The sequence below is a fragment of the Bos indicus genome, chromosome 3 (assembly GCF_029378745.1).
Source record: "Bos indicus isolate NIAB-ARS_2022 breed Sahiwal x Tharparkar chromosome 3, NIAB-ARS_B.indTharparkar_mat_pri_1.0, whole genome shotgun sequence".
NCBI lineage: Eukaryota > Metazoa > Chordata > Mammalia > Artiodactyla > Bovidae > Bos > Bos indicus.
This window is the reverse complement of record NC_091762.1, coordinates 812,268-828,321: the sequence shown is the minus strand read 5'-3', so window position 1 is coordinate 828,321 and position 16,054 is coordinate 812,268. Positions and strand designations below refer to the sequence as shown.

The following is a 16,054-nucleotide window of genomic DNA, read 5'->3' as shown; positions in this document are numbered from 1 at the left end:
AATCTCAGTGGCTGGAAATAACAACGGCTTATGTCTTACTCATGCCACATATCCACTGTGGGCTTCCCAGGTGATAAAGAATTTGCCTGCAATGCAGGAGACAAGGGTTCAATCCCTGGGTTGGGAAGATTCCCTGAAGAAGGAAATGGGAAACTATTCCAGTATTCTTGCCTCAGAAATCCCATGGACAGAGAAGGCTGGTGGGCTACCGTCCACGGGGTCATCAAGAGTCAGACACGACTTAGTGACTAAACCACCACCCCGTGTCCATTATAGGTAGTCTGAGGCCCTACTCTATTGTTGTCTTCATTCTGGGTCCCAGGCTGGGACATTTCAGTTTCCCAGACACAGTGACAACAGAGGATTCCACTGTAGACTCCTTCTTAAAGTGTCCTCCCAGAAGTGAGGACTTATTTCACTTCCACTGAAGTGATATTGGTTGGCCAAAGCAGGAGAGTGCGATCCTACCATGTGTGCAGTGGGAGAGAGAGCTGGAATATTTGTGAGTTGCCATATTCAGTGATAGGGCTTCTCCAGTGTGTTGGGCTGCCATCTATGGGGTCGCACAGAGTTGGACACAACTGATGTGACTTAGCAGCAGCAGCAGTGACTCAGTGGTCAAGAATTTGCCTGCAAAGCAGGAGTCGCAGGAGACTTGGGTTCTATGCCTGGGTCAGGAAGATCCATGGAGGAGGAAATGGCAACCCACTCAAGTATTCTTGCCAGAAAAGTCCCACGGACAGAGAAGTCTGGCAGGCTACAGTCCAGAGGGCTGCAAGGAGTCATACACAGCTAAGCACAGAGCACACTGCATAATACATGAGCACTTGTATCAGTAAAAGGTGATGAAAAGGAATTAAAATGAATTCAGAGCTGAGAACAAACTGGCCTTATTTCCTTTATTTGATTTATTAAACTTTTAAATTAAGAGAATGCTGTCTACAAAGCATATCTTGAATTTAACAAGGCATTTGGCCAAGTTTCTCACATCTTTGTGGGTAACATACTAAATTATAGGAGAGATGAAAATGTCCCTAGCTGGAAAACAGGTAGACCTAAATGATATTGATTTGTGTTCTAGTGTCCACTCAGAGGGAGCCTCCACAAGTATGCTAGAGGACTCACATAAAGATACAGTTGGAAGGAAAGCTAATATATTGAATGGTAGAATCTTCAAATATCTTAATTGACTGAAATAACAATGAAATTTCAGAATGAATGCAAATAAGTACTGTGCTTAAAATTTTAACAATATCAAACCCATAAGCGTGTAGTGTAAAAGACTAGATTTACTGCAAATTCAATGCTGTCTTTCAAAAAACTTATTGAAGTATATAACATATGTACAGAAAAGGCAACATTTCTAAGTGGATAGCTTGATGAATTATAAAGTGAACCAATCCGTGTTCTCTACTCATATCAAGAAAGAACATGTGGACTTCCCTGGTGATCCAGTGGTTAAGAATCTGCCTGCCAAAGCAAGGTACATGGATTTGATCCCTGGTCCAGGAAGATTTCACATGCTCTGGGGCAACTAAGCCCATGCACCCACAACTGCTGAGTCTGAGCTCTAGACGCCGTGAGCTGCAGCTACTGAGCCATGTGCCCTAGAGCCCGTGCTCCACAGTGAGAGAAGCCACAGCAATGAGAGGCCCAGGCACCCCAAGTAGAGAAAGTCCATATGCAGCAATGAAGACCAAGTGCAATCAAAGATGAGCTAATTAAAATAGTAAAGCACTTATTATATGCTTTGTAAAAAAAAAAAGAACTGGCACTACAGAAACCAGTTCCATGCTATCTCCCATTCACTCCCCCCACACCTCCCCAAAGTTAGTATATCTCTTGATTTCTAATATCATAGATAAGTAAATGGAATATTATATATACTTTCTTATTTTTTCTCAAATGGTTGTGATATTTATCCATGTTGTTGTGTGTACATTAGTAATCATTGATTTTCAGTGCTGTATGTATCATTTGATTATACACAAATTATTTATCCCTTCTACTATTGACCTGAAGAAGCTGAAGTTGAACAGTTCTATGAAGACCTACAAGACTTTTTAGAACTAACATCCAAAAAAGATGTACTTTTCATTATAAGGGACTGGAATGCAAAAGTAGGAAGTCAAGAAACACCTGGAATAACAGGCAAATTTGGCCTTGGAATACGGAATGAAGCAGGGCAAAGACTAATAGAGTTTTGCCAAGAAAATGCACTGATCATAGCAAACACCCTCTTCCAACAACACAAGAGAAGACTCTAAACATGGACATCACCAGATGGTCAACACTGAAATCAGATTGATTATATTCTTTGCAGCCAAAGATGAACAAGCTCTATACAGTCAACAAAAACACCACCAAGAGCTGACTGTGGCTCAGATCATGAACTCATTACCAAATTCAGACTTAAATTGAAGAAAGTAGGGAAAATCACTAGACCATTCAGGTATGACCTAAATCAAATCCCTTATGATTATACAGTGGAAGTGAGAAATAGATTTAAGGGCCTAGATCTGATAGATAGAGTGTCTGATGAACTATGGAATGAGGTTCATGGCATTGTACAGGAGACAGGGATCAAGACCATCCCCATGGAAAAGAAATGTAGAAAAGCAAAATGGCTGTCTGGGGAGGCCTTACAAATAGCTGTGAAAAGAAGAGAAGTGAAAAGCAAAGGAGAAAAGGAAAAATATAAACACCTGAATGCAGAGTTCCAAAGAATGGCAAGAAGAGATAGGAAAGCCTTCCTCAGTGATCAATGCAAAGAAATAGAGGAAAACAACAGAATGGGAAAGACTAGAGATCTCTTCAAGAAAATTAGAGATACCAAGGGAATATTTCATGCAAAGCTAGGCTCGATAAAGGACAGAAATGGTAAGGACTTAACAGAAGCAGAAGATATTAAGAAGAGATGGCAAGAATACACAGAAGAACTGTACAAAAAAGATCTTCATGACCCAGATAATCACAATGGTGTGATCACTGACCTAGAGCCAGACATCCTGGAATGTGAAGTCCAGTTGGCCTTAGAAAGCATCACTATGAACAAAGCTAGTCGAGGTGATGGAATTCCAGTTGAGCTATTTCAAATCCTGAAAGACGATGCTGTGAAAGTGCTGCACGCAATATGCCAGCAAATAGGGAAAACTCAGCAGTGGCCACAGGACTGGAAATGTCAGTTTTCATTTCAATCCCAAAGAAAGGCAATGCCAAAGAATGCTCAATTGCACTCATCTCACACGCTAGTAAAGTAATGCTCAAAATTCTCCAAGCCAGGCTTCAGCAATACGTGAACCGTGAACTTCCTGATGTTCAAGCTGGTTTTAGAAAAGGCAGAGGAACCAGAGATTAAATTGCCAACATCCGCTGGATCATAGAAAAAGCAAGAGAGTTCCAGAAAAACATCTATTTCTGCTTTGTTGACTATGCCAAAGCCTTTGACTGTGTGGATCACAATAAACTGTGGACAATTCTGAAAGAGATGGGAATACCAGACCACCTGATCTGCTTCTTGAGAAATCTGTCTGCGGGTCAGGAAGCAACAGTTAGAACTGGACCTGGAACAACAGACTGGTTCCAAATAGGAAAAGGAGTTCGTCAAGGCTGTATATTGTCACCCTGCTTATTTAACTTCTATGCAGAGTACATCATGAGAAACGCTGGGCTGGAAGAAGCAGAAGCTGGAATCAAGATTGCCAGGAGAAATATCAATAACCTCAGATATGCAAATGACACCACCCTTATGGCAGAAAGTGAAGAGGAACTAAAAAACCTCTTGATGAAAGTGAAAGTGGAGAGTGAAAAAGTTGGCTTAAAGCTCAACATTCAGAAAACGAAGATTATGGCATCTGGTCCCATCACTTCATGGGAAATAGATGGGGAAACAGTGGAAACAGTGTCAGACTTTATTTTGGGGGGCTCCAAAATCACTGCAGATGGTGACTGCAGCCATGAAATTAAAAGACGCTTACTCCTTGGAAGGAAAGTTATGTCCAACCTAGAAAGCATATTGAAAAGCAGAGACATTACTTTGCCAACAAAGGTCCGTCTAGTCAAGGCTATGGTTTTTCCAGTGGTCATGTATGGATGTGAGAGTTGGACTGTGAAGAAGGCTGAGCACTGAAGAATTGATGCTTTTGAACTGTGGTGTTGGAGAAGACTCTTGAGAGTCCCTTGGACTGCAAGGAGATCCAACCAGTCCATTCTGAAGGAGATCAGCCCTGGGATTTCTTTGGAAGGAATGATGCTAAAGCTGAAACTCCAGTACTATGGCCACCTCATGCGAAGATCTGACTCATTGGAAAAGACTCTGATGCTGGGAGGGATTGGGGGCAGGAGGAGAAGGGGACGTCAGAGGATGAGATGGCTGGATGGCATCACTGACTCGACGGATGTAAGTCTCAGTGAACTCCGGGAGTTGATGATGGACAGGGAGGCCTGGCGTGCTGCGATTCATGGGGTCGCAAAGAGTTGGACAGGACTGAGTGACTGAAGTGAACTGAACTGAACTATTGACCTATGGGTTGTTTTTCCGGTTTCAGGCTATTAGGAATAATGCTGCTAGGAGCAATCTTTTTTTTAAAAAGAATTTATTTATTGTTGTTTTTGGCCATGCCACATGGTATTTGGGATTAGTTCCTCGACCAGGGATTGAACCCATGATCCCTGCACTGGAAGCTCGGAATCTTAGTCACTGGACAGCAAGGGAAGTGCTTAAGAGCATTCTTGTACATGTGTTTTGGAGAACACATATATGCATTTCACTTGGGCATATACCTAAAAGTGGAATTGCTGAGTCAGTTTACACCCCCCAAGCAAAATGTGAGAGGTCTGTATCCCAGTTAACATTTGCTATTGTCAGTATTTTAAAATTTGGACTTCTTGGTAGCTGAGTGGTGGCATCTGTGGTTTTGTTTCCCTGGAGGTACTAGAGAAATTAAGCATGGCCATTTTGGATGCCATGCAAATCTTAAGGTAGTAAGCAGTGTTTAAATCTGACTCAGAGTATTGGGTTTAGTTCTACTCACTTCATTTGAAGTTCATGGACTATGAAATTTGAGGAATGATGCGAGACATTGGAAACATTGTCAGGAGATGACACTTGGGTGAAAATGGTCATTGCCTTTGGATGTTTAAACTGAACTGTGAAAGGTGTGGGGTAACCTGGAGATATATGTGCAAAGTCTAATTAGACCCCTGAATTTATCAAAAGAATTCCCCTACTTTCTCCCTCAGGTAGAGATGGGATTTGGTTAAACAAGAATGAAGTGCATGGGAAGGTTGAAGAAGGAAAGGAAAGTTGGTGTTGGTCAGTGGAGGGAGCTAGTTTATCAGAGAATAGGTAACCATAAGTAGTATGATTTCTATAGGAATGGATGCTCTGAAGAGGCTTCCACAGAGGTGCTGAGCAGTCATGAGCAGAGTTAGGACTGAACAGCACTGAGCAGGGTGTAGCTCCTACCCCATTCATTGACTATCTCAACTTTACTCTCTTTGGCTGTCACTTGTAAGAATGTCAGTTTTAATAAGTAACAATATAGGACATCCAGTTAAATTTGAATTTTAAAGAGACAGTGAATACTTTTTTTAGTATAAATGTATCTCAGATTGCTTGCTACCTACAAGCCTCTTCAATCTTGGCAATACTACACCCTCTTCCTATGTACAGTACAGACTGTTTTGCTTTAAACTCTAAAACTAAAATGGGTTAGATTTATTTTTTGCTTTGAAAGGATCAAGTAGGATCAATGGCTAGCAATCCCTGGGAGGCAAATTTAACACTGTACCTGGTTAGTCTTAGTATTGGAATATTGGAGTGAGAGACGTATGTCTGCAAGGTTGTAGAGGTGATTCTTGTCTTTAGTGGAAAGATGAATTACATATATATATTTAATTGTAGTATTTACAATGTTTCAGATGTGTATTGTTTTAAACAAGGTGATTTGAGGATTTGGACAGATTTTTCTAAGTTTATGATTATCAGGTAAGGAAAGTCGGTGCATTTGGAGATCAAGATAACAAATATAGAAGGCAAACTAGAATGATAAAATTATCTGTTAATGGACTGAAGAGGCAAAGACATCTAAAATGAATACCTGAGCTTTTCTGTTTTAGAAAACTTACTTTTTCTGCTTTAAGTTCTGCAACATCAGAAAATGATTACTGTCACGGCATTTTATTTTTCCAGCCATGCCACACGGCCTGTGAGATCTTGGTTCCCTGGCCAGGGATTGAACCCATGCCCCCTGAAGTGAAAGCATGGAATTTTAACCACGGGACCACCAGGGAAGTCCCTATTAAGGCCTTTTTATGAAGGCAATGGCACCCCACTCCAGTACTCTTGCCTGGAAAATCCCATGGACGGAGGAGCCTGGTGGGCTGCAGTCCATGGGGTCGCTAAGAGTCAGGCACGACTAAGTGACTTCACTTTCACTTTTCACTTCCATGCATTGGAGAAGGAAATGGCAACCCACTCCAGTGTTCTTGCCTGGAGAATCCCAGGGAAGGGGGAGCCTCGTGGGCTGCCGTCTATGGGGTCGCACAGAGTCGGACACGACTGAAGTGACTTAGCAGCAGCAGCAGCATTCTTTCTAGAATACCGTGGTACATCCCATTTTATGACACTTTGGGGATGTTTATAACCTAGAGAAAATATTTAATTTTAGAGCACTTTCAATGTCTACAGAGGTACCCTCATCAATTATTTGTCCAGTTTAATCAAGAATAGAGCTTGAACAGAGTGTGGCCACTGAGAAAGCATGAAAGCGTCTAGGAATGAGGATATCTGACAGAGTGAAAGAGCAAGGCCTCGATGACATACCAAGACAGATTTTCCTGAATGAAGAAGAGTGTGTGTCCAATTTTAATTTGCTTAAAGAAAACTCAGCAATACCCTCAAAGGAAAATGAAGCTAAAGATCAATTATATCCATTATTGTTTCTCTAAATATATAATAGATTTTAGTTTCCACCCCATTTTTCATCAATATGTAAAATCAGATTTTACAAGAATCCAAAGGAGATACTCTGAACATAAAGGGATAATGTTATCTGTCAAGAAAGCTTGCCAGACCACTCTCGTCAAGGCAATTTTCCCTCTAAGCTATGAGGGCATTTAGTGTCTATAAATTTAAGTGCCTTATTATCTATTTTTAAAATCCTTGGTTATCTTTTGATCTGTTTATGTCTTCTCTGAATTGAAGCTTCTCTGTTTTAGAGATCACATTCAATGTATAAGTGTGTTTCCTCCACAACATCTTTCTAGAGCTCCTTCACATGGTAGGCATTTGCTATTTGATGACTGATAAGGGTATCATTTGAGAAGTTGCAGGAGAGAGGTAAATAGATAGTAATCTAGAAAAATAGAACATCTAGGATAAATAGGATGAGGTAACACTGAAACGTTCAAACTTCTAATCTCACTTAAAGGATTGACGCAGATATATTCAAGATGAACTTCCATTCCTAGCCCAAGGCTTCCCCACTTTCCTTAAGCTCCCAAACCTACTTCCCCAAGCGTAGCCCTCAACTTAGCTCTGCAACCACTGTTTCTACTCCTACAGTCACATACCTCTTCTTTCTCCAAGGCTGAGGAAAATCAGGGCCTAGATTAGAGACTAGATCTTTCAGGATCTAGTCAGGAGTGCAGAAGACAGGAAAAGAGCCTGGATGACATTATTCAGAAGACAGCAGAAGTGCCATGTCTGTCTAAAGCTGACCATAAAATGACAGTTTTCTCTAAAAGCTGTTCTCCTGGCCACACCCTCATCAGTAGCTCATTGTTTCACGGGCACGGACTGTGCTTCTGATTGGCTGGCACTGCCATCCCCTCCCCCAACCAGCCCCAGTGGCCCATGGCTCACAGAAGGATGGGTTCAGGGTCCCTAGATGGAGATTTGGAGCAAGGGTCAGAGAGACTGCTATGACCCCAAAGTAGTCCTGACTATGTGGAGGGTGGTTGAACTTAGGCAATAGTTGGCAGGTGATTATAAAGACAAGTTTTTCCTGAGTAAACACCCATTTTTGGTTAATAATGATTGTGACTTCTACCAGAACTATTAAATTTACACTACAATACTTATCTTCAGAGATTTTTGTGAAGTAAATTTTTGACCTGTCTTTTCTGACTGGTCAAGCCCATCATTCAGCTCATTTAAGTCGCTCAGTCGTGTGTGACTCTTTGCAACCCCATGCACCGCAGTATGCCAGGCTTCCCTGTCCATCACCAACTTGCAGAGCTTACTCAAACTCATGTCCATAGAGCTGGTGATGCCATCCAACAATCTCATCCTCTGTTGTCCCCTTCTCCTTCTGCCTTCAATCTTTCCCAGCATCAGGGTCTTTTCCAATGAGTCAGTTCTCTGCATTAGGTGGCCAGAGTAATGAAGCTTCAGCTTCAGCATCAGTCCTTTCAGTGAGTATTCAGGATTGATTTTCTTTAGGAGTGACTGGTTGGATCTCCTTGCAGCCCAAGGGACTCTCAAGAGTCCAACACCAGAGTTCAAAAGCATCAATTCTTCGGTGCTCAACTTTCCTTATAGTCCAACTCTCTCATCCACACATAACTACTGGAAAAAACCATAGCTTTGACGACACGGACCTTTGTTGGCAAAGTAATGTCTCTGCTTTTTAATACGCTATCTAGGTTGCTCATAGCTTTACTTCCAAAGAGTAATTTCATGGCTGCAGTCACCATCTGCAGTGATTTTGGAGCCCAGGAAAATAAAGCCTCTCACTGTTTCCATTGTTTCCCCATCTATTTGCCATGAAGTGATGGGACTGGATGCTATGGCCTTAGTTTTTTGAACATTGAGTTTTTAAGCCAACTTTTTCACTCTCCTCTTTCACTTTCATCAAGAGGCTCTTTAGTTCTTCTTCCCTTTCTGCCATAAGGGCGGTTTCTGAGGTTATTGATATTTCTCCCAGCAATCTTGATTCCAGCTTGTGCTTCATCCCACCCAGCATTTCGTATAATGTACTCTGCATTTAAGTTAAATGAGCAGGGTGACAATATACAGCCTTGATGTACTGCTTTGGTGATTTGGAACCAGTCTGTTGTTTCATGTCCAGTTCTAACTGTTGCTTCTTGACCAGCATACAGATTTCTCAGGAGGCAGGTCAGGTGGTCTGGTATTCCCATCTCTAAAAAATTTTCCATTTTGTTATGATCCACATAGTCAAAGGCTTTGGCATAGTCAATAAAGCAGAAATAGGTGTTTTTCCGGAACTCTCTTGCTTGTTCGATGATCCAACGGATGTTGGCAATTTGATCTCTGGTTCCTTTGTCTTTTCTAAATCCAGCTTGAACATTTGGAAGTTCATGGTTCATGTACTGTTGAAGCCTTACTTGGAGAATTTTGAGCATCACTTTGCTAGTGTGTGAAGTGAGTGCAGTTGTGCGGTAGTTTGAGCATTCTTTGGCATTGCCTTTCTTTGGGATTGGAATGAAAACTGACCTTTTCCAGTCCTGTGGCCACTGCTGAGTTTTCCAAATTTGCTGGCATATTGAGTGCAGCACTTGCACAGCATCAACTTTTAGGATTTGAAATAGCTCAACTGGAATTTCATTACCTCCACTAGCTTTGTTTGTAGTGATGCTTCCTAAGGTCCACTTGACTTCCCATTCCAGGATGTCTGGCTCTAGGTGAGTAATCACATCATCGTGGTTATCTGGGTCATTAAGATCTTTTTTGTATAGTTCTGTGTATTCTTGCCAACTCTTCTTAATATTGTCTGCTTCTGTTAGGTCCGTACCGTTTCTGTCCTTTATTGTGCCCATCTTTGCAATGAAATATTCCCTTGGTATCTCTAATTTTCTTGAAGAGAATTCTAGTCTTTCACATTCTTATTTTCCTCTATTTCTTTGCACTGATCATTGAGAAAAGCTTTCTTATATCTCCTTGCATTCAAATGGGCATATCTTTCCCTTTTCCCTTTTGCCGTTAGCTTCTCTGCTTTTCTCAGCTATTTGTAAGGCCTCCTCAGACAACCATTTTGCCTTTTTGCATTTCTTTTTCTTGGGGATGGTCTTGGTTATTGCCTCCTGTACAATGTCATGAACTTCTGTCCATAGTTTTCCAGGCACTCCGTCTATCAGATCTAATCCCTTGAATCCATTTGTCACTTCCACTGTAACTTCCACTGTAATGCTGTATGGATTTGATATAGGTCATACCTGAAAGGTCTAGTGGTTTGGTTTTCTCTACTTTCTTCAATGTAAGTCTGAATTTTACAATAAGGAGTTTATGATCTGAGCCACACTCAGCTCCCAGTCTTATTTTTGCTGACTGTATAGAAATTCACCATCTTTGGCTGCAAAGAATATAATCAGTCTGATTTCAGTATTGACCATCTGGTGATGTCCATGTGTAGAGTCATCTCTTGTGTTGTTGGAGAGGGTGTTTGCTATGACAGGTGCATTCTCTTGGCCAAACTCTGTTAGTCTTTGCCCTGCTTCATTTTGTACTCCACGCCAAACTTGCCTGTTACTCTAGGTATCTCTTGACTTCCTACTTTTGCATTCCAGTCCCCTATAATGAAAAGGACATCTTTTTGGGGTGTTAGTTCTAGAAGGCCTTGCAGATCTTCACAGAACTGTTCAACTTCAGCTTCTTCAGCATTACTGGTTGGGGCATAGACTTGGATTACTGTGATATTGAATGGTTTGCTTTGGATATGAACAGAGATCATTCTGTTGTTTTTGAGGTTTCATCCAAGTACTGCATTTCAGACTCTTTTGTTTACTATGAGGGTACTCCATTTCTTCTAAAGGATTCTTGCCCACAGTAGTAGAAAAAAATGGTCATCTGAGTTAAATTCACCCATTCCAGTCCATTTTAATTCACTGATTCCTAAAATGTCGATGTTCACTCTTGCCATCTCCTATTTGACCACTTCCAATTTACCTTGATTCATGGACTTAACATTCCAGGTCCCTATGCAATATTGCTCTTTACAGCATCGGACCTTGCTTCTATCACCAGTCACATCCACAACTGGGTGTTGTTTTCACTTTGGCTCCGTCTCTTCATTCTTTCTGGAGTTATTTCTCCACTTATCTCCAGTAGGATATTGGGCACCTACTGACCTGGAGAGTTCATCTTTCAATGTCCTATCTTTTAGATTCACCACAGAATTCAAATTCTGAATTAAGAATTCAAATTCAAATAGATCAAATTCACCACAGAGATAACTTATAACCCAATGTGGCACTGGATTTGAGTTTCTTCATTCCATGGACACTGGTAAAATATATATTAAGTGGGTGGCATATTTTCTAACAGCATAAATCAATTTTGACTTTCTAGCTGTTCTTATGTATGTCACAACTACAATTGCTACTTAGTGACACATTTGTAAAAATCTGAATTTTAAAAAGTTGAACTGAATAATAAGCCAACATTCTCAAATAAAGCCCAGCTCTATAGTGAAATTTATTGTGTGTTTCAAAATGTTGTAAAATGCAGTTGTATTAAGGGAGGAGAAAAAGAAACTCATTTAATTATGTTTGCTGACTGAATTTTCTAGTATTATAGAAACTGGTCTTAACAAAATTATAATCATACCTCATATAATTAAACAGACTCCTTAGGGTGAAAGCCAGTCCTAATAAGTACCAGTGCTTTCTGTTTCATTATATAAACAAGCTCCAACAGAAACTGGTTTTAATGAGAGCAACTTGGACTTTGAGGGCAATCCTTGTTATGATTCAACCTTTCACTGCTATAACAACTTAAAAAACAATCTGTTTACTATGGAGAAACAACAGTATTGATGTATTTTGGATCAATGTTTCTTTGAAATGAATGCCAAGCCACAAAACACATTAGATTAAGAGTTAATCTCTTACTGAGCCTCTCTACCCGACCTCTTCCCCTGGAGGAGGAAATGGCAACTCACTCCAGTATTTCTTGCCTGGAAAATCCCATGGACAGAGGAGCCTTGCGGGCTATAGTCCATGGGGTCACAAAGAGTTGGACATGACTTAGCAACTGAACAATGCATGGTATCCCACCTCTAGCCTACCACCCCAAGCAGTGAAAGTCTCAAGAATTTCAACAGTTATTGCCTCAGAAGGTGTGCAAATAGGTAAACTATATCCTTTTTACAGCTAAATTAAAACTCTTTGTTTAATAAAGTACTTCTGGGATCTTGTTTTTGTTCTATTGTCAATTAATAAGCTTACCATTTCCTGAAATTTTCTACATTTTATTTAACACCCATCCCACACCAGAAAGTGAAAGTGTTAGTTGCTCAGTCATGCTTACTGTATACAACCCCACCAGGCTCCTCTGTCCATGGAATTCTCCAGGCAAGAAAATGGGTGGGTAGCCATTTCTTCCTCCATGGGATCTTCCTGACTCAGGGATCGAATGCTGGTCTCCTGCATTGCAAGTGAACTCTTAAGTGTCTGAGCCACAAGGGAAGCCCATCACACACCAGGCATTGTATTAAAACATTTTCTCAGTTATCTCTATGACAATCCTATGGAGTACTATATTTTCCCCATTTTAATCTTGAAAATACTAAAACCCAGAAACAAACATTACATCTCACAGTTATGTAAGGGTTTCCCCAGTGGCTCAGGGTAAAGAATCTATCTGCCTGCAATGAAAGAGCCATAGGAGATGCAAGTTTGATCCCTGGGTCAGGAAGACCCCCTGAAGGAAATGGCAACCCACTCCAGTATTCTTGCCAGGATAATACCATAGACAGAAGGAGACTGGTGAGCTATATTACGTGGGGTCACAAACACATAGGACTGAGTACGCATGCACAGTTGATATTTGGCAGAGTTGGGTTGAAACACAGGCCCACCAGACCTTGCCTTGGGAAAACATACCTAATGAAGTGATCAATAAGGATTTGTTAAAAATTTTTGATATAGAATTAAACTCAACTAGACTGATTGATTTTTACCACTGTGAAATGCTCTTTCATGAAGTTTAGCAGCTATATTAGTAAGGACTTCTACTATACAGTTTCTTTTTTCTAAATTTTTGAGAGTAGTTGTGACATGGATCCTTGGAAGCTTTTGATTGGATACATATGTCAGCTACAAACTGGCACTTGCCATGAGCATTTGCTAATGACTAAACAACAACAACAATGGTATTTGCTGCCTGCCACTATTTGCTGTTTGCTTCAGCACAGAGACTGAACCCTGTACTGCTGCATCTTCTGACCTTCAACATCCCCTGAAGAAGTTCAGGGTGAAGTGAGGCACTCTGTCCTCCAGGGAATCTGGTGGGAAGGTCTTTAGATAGTTGGATATTTTTATGCACAGATTATATGACGTGTATCTCTGCATCTCCTCATGTCTGGAAAAGCACTAAATCTGTTCATGGTGACATCAGATCCTCATGACTTGGAGAAAACTTCTTGTAAAGTAAGCTCTTGATTGCACTGAAATTGCCCTTCACTCAAACCTTATATATTGACCTTCCCCTACTACTTCTTTGGAGCAGTCTCTCAGAGGTATCTGAGGTGCTGCCTACTGGGTTGCAGTCCTCATTTCACCCTCAACAAAACTCAACTTGCAACTCTCAAGTTGTGCACCTTTTTTAGTTGACACGTAAGAATCTTTACGATTTTGGGGAAACAGACTCTTGCAGGGTACAAACAAAACATTATGTGCACCAGGACCCAGGAAAAAGGAGCAGTTGCCCCACAAGAGACTGAGCCAGACTTGCCTGTGGGTGTCCAAGAATCTCTGGTGGATGTGTGGGTTGACAGTGGCCTGCTGCGGGGTCAGAGGTATGGAATAAAACAGTGCTGGCATAAGTCCTTTTGAAGCACCATTACACCTACCATCTTTGCATGAAGTGTTCCCTTGGTATCTCTAATTTTCTTGAAGAGATCTCTAGTCTTTCCCATTCCGTTATTTTCCTCTATTTCTTTGCATTGACCACTCAGGAAGGTTTTATTTTCTCTCCTTGCTATTCTTTGGAACTCTGCATTCAAATGGGTATATTTTTCCTTTTATCCTTTGCCTTTAGCTTCTCTTCTTTTCTCAGCTATTTGTATAGCCTGGCTCAGACAACCATTTTGCCTTTTTGCATTTCTTTTTCTTGGGGATGGTTTTGATCACTGCCTCTTGTGCAATATCATGAACCTATGTCCATACTTCTTCAGACACTCTATCAGATCTAATCCCTTGAATCTATTTGTCACCTCCACTGTATAATCATAAGGGATTTGATTCAAGTCATACCTGAATGGTCTAGTGGTTTTCTTCAGTTTAAGTCTGAATTTGGCAATAAGGAGTTCACGATCTAAGTCATAGTCAGCCCCTGGTCTGTTTTTGCTGACTGTATAGAGCTTCTCCATCTTTGGCTGCAAAGAATATAATCAATCTGTTTCAGTATTGACCATCTGATGATGTCTATGTGTAGAGTCGTCTCTTGTGTTGTTGGAAGAGGGTGTTTGCTATGACAGGTACATTCTCTTGGCCAAACTCTGTTAGCCTTTGCCCTGCTTCATTTTGTACTCCAATGCCAAACTTGCCTGTTACTCCAGGTATCTCTTGACTTCCTACTTTTGCATTCCAGTCCCCTATAATGAAAAGGATATCTTTTTTGGGTGTTAGTTCTAGAAGGCCTTGTAGATCTTCTTAGAACTGTTCAACTTCAGCTTCTTCAGCATTACTGGTTGGGGCATAGACTTGGATTACTGTGATATTGAATGGTTTGCCTTGGAAATGAACAGAGATCATTCTGTCACTTTTGAGACTGCATTTAAGTACTGCATTCTGGACTCTTTTGTTTACTATGATGGCTATTCCATTTCTTCTAAGGGATTCTTGCCCACAGTAGTAGATAAAATGGTCATCTGAGTTAGATTCACCTATTCCAGTCCATTTTAGTTCGCTGATTCCTAGAATGTTGATGTTCACTCTTGCCATCTCCTGTTTGACCACTTTCAATTTGCCTTGATTCATGGATCTAACGTTCCAGGTTCCTATGCAATATTGCTCTTTACAGCATTGGAGTTTACTTCCATCACCAGTCACATCCACAACTGGGTGTTGTTTTCACTTTGGCTCTATCTCTTCATTCTTTCTGGAGCTATTTCTCCACTTATCTCCAGTAGCATATTGGGCACCTACCAACCTGGGGAGTTCATCTTTCAATGTCCTATTTTTTTGCCTTTTCATGCTGTTCATGGGGTTCACGAGGCAAGAATACTGAAGTGGTTTGCCATTCCCTTCTCCAGTGGACCACATTTTGTCAGACCTCTCCACCATGACCCATCCATCTTAGGTGGCCCTACACAGCATGGCTCATAGTTTCATTGAGTTACTGTGGAAAATTTTGAAAGAGATGGGAATACCAGATCACCTGATCTGCCTCTTGAGAAATCTGTATGCAGGTCAGGAAGCAACAGTTAGAACTGGACATGGAACAACAGACTGGTTCCAAATAGGAAAAGGAGTACGTCAAGGCTGTATATTGTCACCCTGCTTATTTAAGTTCTATGCAGAGTACATCATGAGAAACGCTGGACTGGAAGAAACACAAGCTGGGATCAAGATTGCCAGGAGAAATGTCAATAACCTCATATATGCAAATGACACCACCCTATGGCAGAAAGTGAAGAGGAACTAAAAAGCCTCTTGATGAAAGTGAAAATGGAGAGTGAAAAAGTTGACTTAAAGCTCAACATTCAGAAAACGAAGATCATGGCATCCAGTCCCATCATTTCATGGGAAATAGATGGGGAAAAAGTGGAAACAGTGTCAGACTTTATTTTTTTTGGCTCCAAAATCACTCCAGATGGTGATTGCAGCCATGAAATTAACAGACACTTACTCCTTGGAAGGAAAGTTATGACCAACCTAGACAGCATATTCAAAAGCAGAGACATTACTTTGCCAACAAAGGTCCATCTAGTCAAGGCTATGGTTTTTCCAGTCGTCATGTATGGATGTGAGAGTTGGACTGTGAAGAAGGCTGAGCACTGAAGAATTGCTGTTTTTGAACCGTGGTGTTGGAGAAGACTCTTGAGAGTCCCTTGGACTGCAAGGAGATCCAACCAGTCCATTCTGAAGG

At 41.0% G+C, this 16,054-nt stretch overlaps 1 protein-coding gene and 1 long non-coding RNA gene across 4 annotated transcripts in view; one reads left to right on the top strand and one right to left on the bottom strand.

Moving 5' to 3' along the window:
• The window catches only part of ADCY10 (adenylate cyclase 10), a 91,390-nt gene extending 83,283 nt beyond the window's left edge, over positions 1-8,107 (bottom strand). For 2 of the 3 annotated variants that reach the window (XM_019986393.2, XM_070782219.1), the window contains exon 1: positions 7,576-8,106. The gene's annotated coding sequence lies outside the window, so the exon portion shown is untranslated. Of the gene's footprint in view, positions 1-7,575 lie in introns of all 3 variants that reach the window. The other variant, XM_070782226.1, reaches the window with a different exon arrangement.
• The window catches only part of LOC139180436 (uncharacterized), a 39,654-nt gene that overhangs the window by 16,216 nt on the left and 7,384 nt on the right, over positions 1-16,054 (top strand). The window lies entirely within an intron of this gene.